Consider the following 10,571-nt stretch of genomic DNA (forward strand, 5'->3'; position numbering starts at 1 on the left):
CAGTGGAGGCACCCAACCCACTTATACCTACTTCCAGTCAGGTACCACCAAAACAAAAACCCCACCATTCTTCAAAACGAATAAAGGCTTCTCTATTCTTCAGTGGTTGGTTAATGTCTAATGACCTGCCACCCAGCCTATAATCAAATCTTTCTTGATTCTTTCTCTTTCACTTAATTCCTTTGTAATTCCTGAGTTCCTTGGTTCTTCCTCAGTCCACTTTGGCTTATCCCCACATTTGTTTACTTACATAGGTACCATCTTTTGCCTGAAAGCATTACTATTACTGCTACCAGAATATATTTTCTGACTGGATGCTGGTGGCTCACACCTATAATCTTAGCTACTCAGGAGGCAGAGATCTGAGGATCAAGGCCAGAGGAACTGGGTAGAAAAGTCCCCAAGATTCTAACTCGAACCAATTAGCAAAATAGCCAGACTGGTGGTATGGCTCAAGTGATAAGGGTGCTACATTTATGAGCCAAATAGCTGAGAGCTCCAGTCTCTGAGTTTAAACCCTGGAGTTTGCACAGATACACATTCATTTTCCTAAAGTATAGACACATCTTTAGCAAATACTGTGTCTCTTGTTTTGTTTTCCTGGGGTGCTGCAAATTAAACCCAGGAACTTGGGCATGCTAGGCAAGAACTAACATTGAGCTTCATTTCTTTCTGCCACTTTTTTTTGGGGGGTGGGTGGGTGTGCTGAGCGTGGGGGAGGTGTTGTCTCTTTAAAAGGAATACCCACAAATCCACAAACCCAGAGTGGAACTCTGCATAAACAATCAGGCTTTCAGTCTTTTTCCACTGCCCTGACATCATTTTCCATCATAAATCCAACAATACTAAACACAGGTCAGTACAGGTCTCAACACCTGACCTGCGCACTCTCATCTTGTTCAGGCTGTCTCTGCCTGGGAAATCCTTTCATTACCCTGCCTGATCTGGCCTCTTGTTCTTGAGTGAAAACATGGCCAGGTGGTGTCAAGTTCTCCATCTCCCCATAATCTCACAATCAGGAGCACTGCAACAGTTACCTTCTACCTGAGTGCTTCAAGTCAGCAAGAGACCCTCTGGGAAGGAATATGCTCTGCAGAAAAAAGACCTCAATACCTGACCTGCGGACTCTTCAGTGATCATCTGTGAATGAATGTAAAAGCCATGTTTACAGAAAAGGCTTCTCGTTCCTGCGTCCTCGTGGCTTTTTCCCCCTTTCCTGTTTATTTTGTCCTAATCAAATTTCTTCAGGATTTTTCATTTATACTTTTCAAAGTAACACACACACTTGGCTTGAGAGTTCAATAACATAAAGCCTATCCCTACTTCCCAGAGGCAATTGTTTGACCTTTAACAAGTTCCTTTTGCTCTTTCCACCATGCTGAATCACATGCTTACACTGCTGGTAGCAATTTTTCCCCTTCCAGTTTTAGAAATTATTGTGTTGGCTTCTTCCTACAGAACAGAAGTCAGCAAATACCGGTTTCTAAAAACCCAGATGACAAGTATTTTAGGCTTTGAGGGCCATATAGTTTCAGTTTCAACTATAGACACCCCCACCCGCCATCCATAAGAGAGACAACTCACGACCCTCGTGGGACATCCGAAGATGCAGATAGCACTGAACCCTACATATGTTGTGTTTTCAAGACTTGAAGCTACGTATTTATTTATTTGGGATTATTAGTAGTTCAAGGGAATTTCACTGTGAAATGCTATGGATACATATAGTGTACTTTGAATAAGTTTACCCCATCTATTATATTCCCTAAACCACCCCTCTCTTCTCCCATTTTTCAAACAGAATTTGGTGGCATGGCATTTCATCATGCTATCTCCCTATATTGCACATGTACACATATTATGGTGCCTTCACCTTTTTACCTGAAGGAAGCACTCCTGGCTTCTGTTTGGCCAGTCCCACCTGCCAGCGCCCTCTCCTGTGCCTAGAGTCACTGAAAGATGAAGCAGGGGCCACTTGAGCACAAACACTGCGATCTTCACAATGTCATGCAACTGAAAATGTTTATTTCTAGAATTTCCCATTTCATATTTCGGAATCACAGCTTACCACAGGTAAGTAAAGCCACCAAAGTGAAATGAGTAAGGAGAGTATTCCATTGTGCCACCGTGCAAAAGCAGCCACAGACAGTGTGCAAACAGGGTTGTGTTCCAACTGAACTTTGTAATAGCGAAGATGGTTAATATACATAATAATATACTAAATAAATGTTTAACTCCTATCTATGAACTACACTATGCTAGGAAAATAATTCCCCTCATTTTAAAATCTGACTTGTTTTATATGAATCACTGACTTATACCAAAAATAGTCCTTGAAAACTAACTCCTCTCAATATGAGGTCTATTTTCCCCCTGGGGGCTATTATACCTGGAGACTTCCACCATTCTCTCCAACCCCCTTCAAAACCACCCGCTCCTGTCCTTGCCATCTCTCCTGGGCTCGCTGGCTCCCTGTGTCTCTCTCAGGGGTGGTCTCCCAGGCCATACTCACTCTGGAGAAGCACAATGTCCTGCAAGGCTCTAGGAAACATTTGAAGGATGACTAAGTTTCTGAGGTCTTCACAGATGAAAGTGTTTCTATTCTACTTGACAGGTTTGCTTTTGTAGTAAAAAGTGAATATTTTACGCAACTAGAATATTCAAATTGGTGTGAGGAAAAGGTTTCTGTTTTTAGGATTTCTTATATACACAAGCTCTGGGAAAGAAAGTTCACTGTGTGTGTGTGTGTGTGTGTGTGTATGTGTGTGTATTTATATTTGCATTTGATAGTGTCACTCTACCAAAATACACTAAGTGGATGCTTTGAAACCTGTACGTTCCTTATTTATTTTACTAATGGGAATCAGTTGAACCCAGGACCTTGAGCATGCTAGGCAAACACTTTAATGCTTAGCTGCATCCAAAGTGCTTGCTTTTTTTGAGACAAGGTCTCACACTATGGTCCTTAACTCACCATATTCAGCTCAGGATGGCTCTCAATTCTCCTGCCCCCTATGCTAGACTGGATCCTCTTTTTAAGAGCCTACTTTTCTGATCAGATTGTTCTAAATTTTAACTTTCACTGAAATATGACATATATTTAAAACATAGATATTCATAAATACCCCCACTGCAGTGCAAAATGGCATCCTCATACAGAAACAGAACATTCACCCTCCTTTCTGATCACACGACCTTCCTCCACAAGTAACCACTCGCCTGTCCACAGTGCTGATTATAGTTGGGTTGTATTGATGTACATTGTGAAAGTGAAATGTACTCTTCTGTGGCAGCTACCCAGTCCCGCACACGCCCCTCAGTACCAGCTGTGACAACTGGCCTCCAGCATTTCTCCTTCAGAGTGCACGATGCTACACGTGGTCAGTAGAGGGAGCTGGTGGGGCACCGCCAAAGGAAAGGAGCTTCTCTTTCCCAAGCTGTGTGTGCTGTGTGTCTCTGCTTGTCCTCGCTCTCCAACTCCACAGTCACCCATGGATAGCTGGTGGTGTTCTGCTATAGTCCTATGTCCAAAGCACGGGGCCCGTCCACAAGTTCAAGCTGCAGGTGGGGCCTGGTGACCATCTTCCCAGTCCTTCAGATCCAGACACCAGGTCTCACGTGCGCTGTGACTTTGACTGCCTCCCCTAGCTTACATTCCTGAGAGACGGTTTCCTGCAACTCCCTCAACAGGGACACCTGTGCTCCAGGTACTGTGGCTCCAGCGGCCCACCAACTACCTCTGCGTGTCCACCCAATAGACCTGGCTCACCCAGACCCAGTTGCTGTGGCCCGCCACTCTAGGTCTTCAAGTGTACCCACCAGCCGAGGTCGGTCTCACTCGAGGGGCTTGTTTCTCTGTATTTTCCCAGTGCATTCTGAACTCCCACACTGAGTGTCTTCCTAGCCCACGGTGAGTATAATTTTCTGCCGTTACCCAACTTCTATAAAGGACAGATCTTAGGTTTGAACCCCTTGAGATGTGATCCTAAGGCCAAAGATCTTTTTCTCTCGCTCTCTCTCTCTCTCTTTTTTTTTTTTGCCAGTCCTGGGGCTTAGACTCAGGGCCTGAGCACTGTCCTTGGTTTCTTTTTGCTCAAGGCTAGCACTCTACCACTTGAGCCACTGCGCCACTTCTGGCCATTTTCTATATGTGTGGTGCTGGGGAATTGAACCCAGGGCCTCATGTATATGAGGCAAGCACTCTTGCCACTAGGCCATATCCCCAGCCCGGCCAAAGATCTTTCTACAACCATCAATCCAGATGAGATTAAAGACTCTAAATTTTATAGACTACAACAATGTCCTATTTATCACTATCCTGCTACCAGGTACTGTGCCTGTCAAGTAGAAGGTGTTCCCTATAAATACTATTGAGTGAATGGAGATCCTGACATGACAATAATTTCCTTATATGCCTGTAAATTCTTAAGTTCAGTGATTTTTAAAAGTCTGTACAAAGAATGCTACATAACAGTTTTAACAGGAAATTATGATATTTGCAGATTATCTTGATTAAAGCAAGTGAAAGCTTCGCAAAAACCAAAGTGGTACAAAATGCGCTGGCCCATGAAAGGGATAATGACATAATCTTGTTAGAAAGATAAAAACAACGAGCAAAATGGCTGAGAACCAACCAAAGGAACCAACATGGAACCCAAACAAATCATCAATACCTAAGCTTTAAAAAAAAAAAAAAACAGAGAGCTGCATAAATTTAAAATCTATGTTAACCTGGCTATGGTGACATACATATGTAAACTTTTTATCAATTATAGTTTGAAGAATACATTCAGGAAGATCAAGAACTGAAAATGCAGATAAAGAAAGCCTAATAGCTGACTTTACCTTTTCCCATTTAGGTAAGGTTTGCTAACCAGAGCTAGAGAGAACAGCTCAAGGAAGCGCTTACCTTTTTTTTTTTTTCCCCTGCCAGTCCTGGGTCTTGAACTCAGGGCCTGAGCACTGTCCCTGGCTTCTTTTTGCTCAAGGCTAGTACTCTACCTCTTGAGCCACAGCGCCACTTCTGGCCTTTTCTGTTTACATGGTGATGAGGAATGGAACCCAGGGGTTCGTGCATGCTAGGCAAACACTCTACCACTAAGCCACATTGCCAGCCAGGAAGAGCTATCTTAACATCCATCTCCCCTCCCCCATCCTAAGGAGCTTCCAGTTCCAGGCCTGGAAGAAGCCAAAGAGAAAAGGGCAAGGTGGGTCATTTTCCACCCACCCTCCAAGCAAATGACACTGCAGCTACAATGGGGAGTCGGGAGGAAAAAACATTGAAACGCTGTGTACTTCTCTATGTGTGTTATCGTTCAATAAAACGTTTGGTAAGGAAACATTTAGAAAACTAAACTGTCTCTCATTCTCAAAGATCATCTTGAAGCTTCAAATTGTTGGTACAAGTTCTCCCTATAATGAAATCACCCTCTAAACTTTTTCCTCTGCAGAACTTTCCCACTTTCTAACATCTCCACTCAAATGCTATTTAGTCACCTATACATTTCCTATCTCTTCTCTATATTCTCTACCCTCCTCAATTTGCAAACTCAAGAGCTGAATGAAGGAACTTTAAGTACCCTTATAAATAACCATATGATGGCCAGGTATGGTGGCTTATACCTGTAATTCCAGTACTCTGGAGCTAATGATTTCAGGAAGCTCTCAATTCCAGGTCAGTCTAGTCTACACAGTAAATCTGTGCACACGCACACATGTTATGGATTATTATACAGTCATAAAGAAAAAATGAAATCATGTCATCTGTAGGAAAATGGATGCAATTGGAGGATAGCAGCTCAAGTAACACAAGACAAACTCAAAAAACAAAATATCCTATGTTTTCAGTCATGGTCATAGACATGCACAAATGTACACAGATGCATATGCGTAACTGTATATGGATAAACTTAAGACTATAAATCATTGTAAGAAAATACTTAGGAGAAGGGGATAAGGGAAGAAAAAAAGACAGTGGATAATTCTGTAATGAATTACAAGTATATATGAAACCAGCAAAAAGATCGTCAGTTAAAAAAATTTTATGTCCTAAAGCCCCCAGGATGACCTATGACCCCAGGTTCTAAACTATATAGCGAAAAGAATCTGGGCATTAAATCCTTCTGTAAAAACAATAACACATTCCCTACTGACTTTCACACATACATGCTTTCATACTTTTCGTGTGTGTGTGTGTGTGTGTGTGTGTGTGTGTGTAAAGTATTTTTTCTTCAAGCAAAACTTACTAAAAAGCAAAGGCTACAGAGATGGAAGAGGACTCAAAAAAATCTGCTTCTAACAGAAGGCTCAAACATCTTTATCAAAATATGCTAAGAGTAATGACTTGGAAGAAATTTTGGGTTTGGGGGAAATCAACTCTGCACTGGTGACCATTATTATACACAGGGTCAGTATTTGGATCTATTAAGAGAATAAGTAAAATTAAGTCTTTTGGCCTATCCCCACCATTACTACCTACAGAATCAATCCCTGAAACCTTCCCTGTGAGCTTTTACCACAAGCATGAATCCTGAGGAGTTTCCAACACAGCTTTTGCATCTTTCCCCAGAACGCACACCAAATGACATCTATTTTTCAAACCATGAGCCACCCACACAGACTAACCTCTCAGCAGAACAATGCAAACAAGAATAGCTCAAACATTAAGAACATATACAAAAGCAGTGACTTTTTTGTGAAAGAACAAACCCACTCAAATTACTCACTACTCCCACTTAAATTAACATTTGGTAGAAATATAATAAATTCACTTGCTCAAGTAAAAACAGAATGAAGGACAGTAAAAGAGGGGAGAGGATTATTTAACAGTTTGTTAAGACATTATGGGAGAACAAGTTGGGTACTGGTGGCTCATGACTATAAACCCTACCTAATTCAGGAGGCTAAGATCTGAGAACCACAGTTCAAAGCCAGCCTGAGCAGGAAAGGCAGGGAGATTCTTATCTCCAATCAACCACCTGAAACTGGAAGTGGAGCAAAAAGTGGTAGAGTGCTGGCCTTGAGCAAAAAAGGCTCAGGGACAGCATCCAGGCCCTGAGTACAGCCTCAAGAGTGACCAAAAAAAGATATGAGAGACATTACTTCAAGTAAAAAGAAAAACAACAACAAAACACCAAGCAGAGACAGCTAAGCTTGGATTACAAGTCTGTATGGTACCTCTTGACTCTTGGCTATTTGTTGTAATTTAGACAAATCGAACAGTTGTTTTTAGTGGTTTTAAGATACCTAGCTATAGGCTTTTGCTTCAAAACTGTGCAGCCAAGACCTACCTGGGTGGCTTCTTGGACAGTAGCAGTTTAACATCTAGCAAAGTGGGTCCAAGGGCCCACTTGAATCTGACTTATGTGTCAAGCTCTCTGAGGTTAGTAAAGACACTTCAAACTACCCTACGAAAGTCCTCCTCCTACCCCATTCTGCTAAGAATGCCAGCGTCTCAGGGCTATTTCTGCTATTTGAATGGTGTGTGCAAGTGTACATGTAACCAAACTAATAAATATACATGTGTTTTATTTATACACCAACATCAATGAACTTATTCTCCCAAAACCCAGTTCTTACCTCTTAACAGCTGTACAATCATCTAAGTTCAAACCCTAGCCCTTGAATATATATTAGCTATCCGATCTATCTTGCTTGAGTTTCTTCATGTAAACTAGAAATGATAACTGTGTATTAGATAAAAGACCACAAGTTATAAAGAACATATCCACCAATCTAAAGGCACTGAGACAGTATGTAACAATAGCAATCAGAATATATGACTTATATCCAGTCAAGACTTGTGCTCACTATGCTGCCTAATCCTCAAAGGGACTCTAGAACTGTATTTTCCCTGGTTAATGGGATAAACCAGCCAGGCACCAGTGGCTCACACCTATAATCCTAACTACTCAGGAAACTGAGATTTGAGGATTAGGGTTTGAAGACAGCCTGTGCAGAAAAGTCCATGAGTCTCTTGTCTTTATTCAGAAAAAACCAGAAGTGGTGTTTTGGTTCAAGTGGTAGAGCACTAGACTTGAGCACAAAGAGGCTCACGGACAGTGCCCAGGTCCTGAGTTAAGCTCCAGGACTGACACCCCCCCCCCAAAAAAAAAAATCAAAGGAACAAGCCTCAGTATAAATAAAAACATTTCATAAATCAGGATCATGATTGTAGTTAAAAATCTGTTCCCACAAAACCTTTTTTTAAAATAAAAAACTCATTCAAAACAAATAAGTACTAGTCATTTAATTTAGCTAAAACAACAACTAATAAACACTCTTTTCTTCACAATGACACTTTTTTTTAAGTTAAACTTTATTTTACTGATTACCAGGAATGAGAGACAGCCATATTTGTCTTCTAATTCACACACACACACACACACACACACACACACACACACACACACACAGCAAATCAAAACAATAATACCTCAGGTCTTCTCTGTTTGGATATGAATCTTATGTAGTACAAGCAATTTTCTTCTTGCCCACATCGCACCACCCTTTTCATGTTTAACCTATTACCCAATGCCCTGATCATCATTTGGTCAGTTTAGAAGGCAGTATATACAAATTACTCATATCATTGTATGTGTATGTGCGTGCGCACGCACACAAAGTGTGGTAATCCCAGGGCTGGCACTCTACCACTTGAGTTGCATCTCCACTTCTGGAAATAAGAGTCTGGATTTGAATTCTAATTCTCAAATCTCAGCCTCTTGAGTGGCTAGGATGTAAGCCACTGACACCCAGCACCTCCCATTCTTTTTTTTTTTTAATATGATTTGATAGTTATTTTTTAATTAAATTTTATTGACAAGGTGATGTACAGAGGTGTTAGTTACATAATAAGGTAGTGGTACATTTCTTGTTATATTTATGACACTCTTTTATTAAGCATACTCAAAGAAATTTGTTGCATGAATGAGTATTTTCTAGACATCTCAGACTTACTTGGGGTTGGGTTTTTTTATCAAAATTTTTCTTTGTTCAAAATTATTTTATTAACATGTATTAATTGTACAAACAGAATTTTCATTCTGACATTTATATGTATGTTCATAATGCACTTTTAGTGGTACTGGGTTCTTAGTCTTCTCAAAATCTAAGATCAGTAAAATAAAAAAGGACTACGGCACAATTATTAATGTTCAATTCAAAACTTTAGGTGAAAGCTGAACAAACCTAGAAATCTGCAGACTATTAATATCATCCATGTTCTGTATTGATCAATGGGAAAATAATTTAACCAATGAGAGTGTGCCACTAATCAGCCTTAGTATACAAAGTAGGGTAAGGGTACAATGGGTACAATGTGCCATCTATGCATTTAAAAAAATAATGACTATAAGAATAGTCACACTTCCATGTCTAACTACCTGTTTATAGGTAATATGGAGGAAAGTAACATGGCACACAGATGAGGGGGAAAAAAAAGAAAATTCACAACGTGAAGAATGACTTAATTTCCTCAACAACTAAATAGCATAACCTACCCCAAAATGGGGAATAAATAATGATAAGGAGACTGAAGAGATGTAACAATCAAATGTACTGTATTGAACCAAATTTATATCTAATTCAAAGAATTAACTGTAAGAAGTCATTTTTAAGAAAATGCAAAGGAAAAGAGTGTCTCTGAAGTCCACCTCTCTGATAGACATGTACACTGTATAGGCTGTCTGAAACTCATTTGAAAGGGGGCATAAAAAACAGAAATGGCATGAAGATTCACGGTATTATTCTACCTGTGTGTTGGTTGAAATTTTCTACAATAAAATACACTTTAGCCAGAAGCTGGTGGCTCACATACATAATCCTAGCTACTAAGGAGGCTGAGATGTCAGGAAAATCGAGGTTTGAAGCCAGCAAAGGCGGGGGGGGGGGGGGGGGGAGGCAGCAGTTTGTTAGCCTCCATCTGCAAAACAGCCAGCAAACAGAAAGGCTGGTAGTATGGCTCAACTGGTAGTGCACCACCAAGCACAAAGCCAGGTTCAAATCCCAATATCACCAAAAGGCAAAGTTTGGAGAAAGAAGGGGCAGGCATCCACAACCAATCAAGTGTGGCCACCATCTATGAAGCATGAAAAACTGCAGAAAGCCCATATCTGTAAACCCAACACAAAAACAGTGAACAGCAGTGGTCTCAAAAAGCTGCTTTGAGTAGCTTCCTTTGTCAGCAGAAATCCTCCTAGCACATTCCTGCAGAGGTGTCTCCCATTGAGCCGTGTTCTACTAGCAAGGTATAAACAAGATGTCTTGCTACCAAAGTGAACTTCCCCAGCCTCTATCTAGAGAGTTCAATTTCAAGAATATTGACTAGGGTAACACGTAGTTTTATGTATTTTAAGTGGCTTATCTATTTGAGCTCCTCAAGTTTCTCCAAAATTCACATAAATACATAGTGTTGTACAAGTTAAGAAATAATCTTGTCTGCATAACAAAGCAATCACTGTGGTGTTTTTTTTTAAAGGATGCTTGAATCAATCATCTCCATTCCCAAGTTCCCAACTGTTCCCAAGTTAGTTAAGCTACTACCACTGCAGTTAAAACATTAATTATGTCAC

The 10,571-nt window shown here is 40.6% G+C and overlaps 1 protein-coding gene across 2 annotated transcripts in view; it reads right to left on the bottom strand.

The window, feature by feature from the left end:
• Positions 1 to 10,571, bottom strand: part of Chd6 (chromodomain helicase DNA binding protein 6) — a 140,874-nt gene that overhangs the window by 105,894 nt on the left and 24,409 nt on the right. The gene's annotated exons all lie outside the window — the stretch shown is intronic.

This window comes from Perognathus longimembris, chromosome 6 (genome assembly GCF_023159225.1).
Source record: "Perognathus longimembris pacificus isolate PPM17 chromosome 6, ASM2315922v1, whole genome shotgun sequence".
NCBI lineage: Eukaryota > Metazoa > Chordata > Mammalia > Rodentia > Heteromyidae > Perognathus > Perognathus longimembris.